This window comes from Notothenia coriiceps, unplaced genomic scaffold (genome assembly GCF_000735185.1).
Source record: "Notothenia coriiceps isolate Sejong01 unplaced genomic scaffold, NC01 NC01_scaffold00000214, whole genome shotgun sequence".
In the NCBI taxonomy this organism is placed as follows: domain Eukaryota; kingdom Metazoa; phylum Chordata; class Actinopteri; order Perciformes; family Nototheniidae; genus Notothenia; species Notothenia coriiceps.
The window spans coordinates 7,779-8,775 of NW_011332915.1; the positions used below are offsets into that span (position 1 = coordinate 7,779).

General features: G+C 45.0%; 1 protein-coding gene across 1 annotated transcript in view; it reads left to right on the top strand.

Annotated features, from left to right (window-relative positions):
• Positions 1-997, top strand: part of grpel1 (GrpE-like 1, mitochondrial) — a 12,200-nt gene that overhangs the window by 6,559 nt on the left and 4,644 nt on the right. The window lies entirely within an intron of this gene.

A 997-nucleotide genomic window follows, 5' to 3' on the forward strand; every position in this document is an offset into this window, starting at 1 on the left:
ATGTAGAACTAGATAAGCTTATGATAAGCCAGCGTTGTCTACTTATTAAGGAAAAGTGGGTGGTTATTTTTAATGAACAGTAGCTTCTCTGCTTTATCAGCCATAAGTCTGTTCCTCTTCTCATCAAGCACATGAGAGGCAGCGCTGAACAGTCTCTCGCTGTCAGTGCTTGTGATTTGATCTTACTCCGCATATTTGTCCGGGTGTTTTGATTTCAAGTGGTGGAGTAATCCCGAAGTGGTGAAAGTCTTTGCAGTTACACCCCCTCGAGAAATGTCAGCTGAACACGTTTTACAAATCGCAATCCGCGCCTCTTTCTCTGATATTTTTAAATATCTCCAAGCGCCAGACATGTTGGCTGTGAGCCAGCCGCGAGCATGGTCGCGCGCCGTGCTTGTCGCCGCGTTTTGATTATGTCATCACAACAACACGTAAGCTTACCAACGTAACCCTGTTCTCTGACATTCGGTGAGAACAGGGGAGCCCGAAAGGGGCCTTTTTAACCATTTTCGGCCGATAATTTTCGGCGGCCGAATATTCGGTGCATCCCTAATCATTGCCATTAATTGCCTCGTCAAACTACGAAAACGTTTGTTTGTCACAAAATAAATTACACTTGTTTGACTTAGATTTGAGGGCATGGGCTTGAGCATGATGTAATTATGTTCTCTATCACATTCGCTAACAGCTCTGGATGCCGGTCGGCGAGGTGCTTAGCCAAGTTTGATGTGTTGGCTCCCTTGGTTTGCAGGGATCTAAAACATTTCTTTTTTTCAGGTGTCCGTAGGCTTGGTGCCCTCACTGTCAGAGATATAGCTAAAATACTTCCAAATTTCTTTTTTGTCAACAAGNGCGCCAACGGTCAAAAATGTTTTTTCCCTCCCAGAGCTACCAGCGCAGTGCCCCCCAGATCTGGCGCCCCAGAAATTGGCCCTACCTAGTACATCCTACAATCCTAGTCTCAAGATTTAGCAAAAATACACCTTTATTGAACATA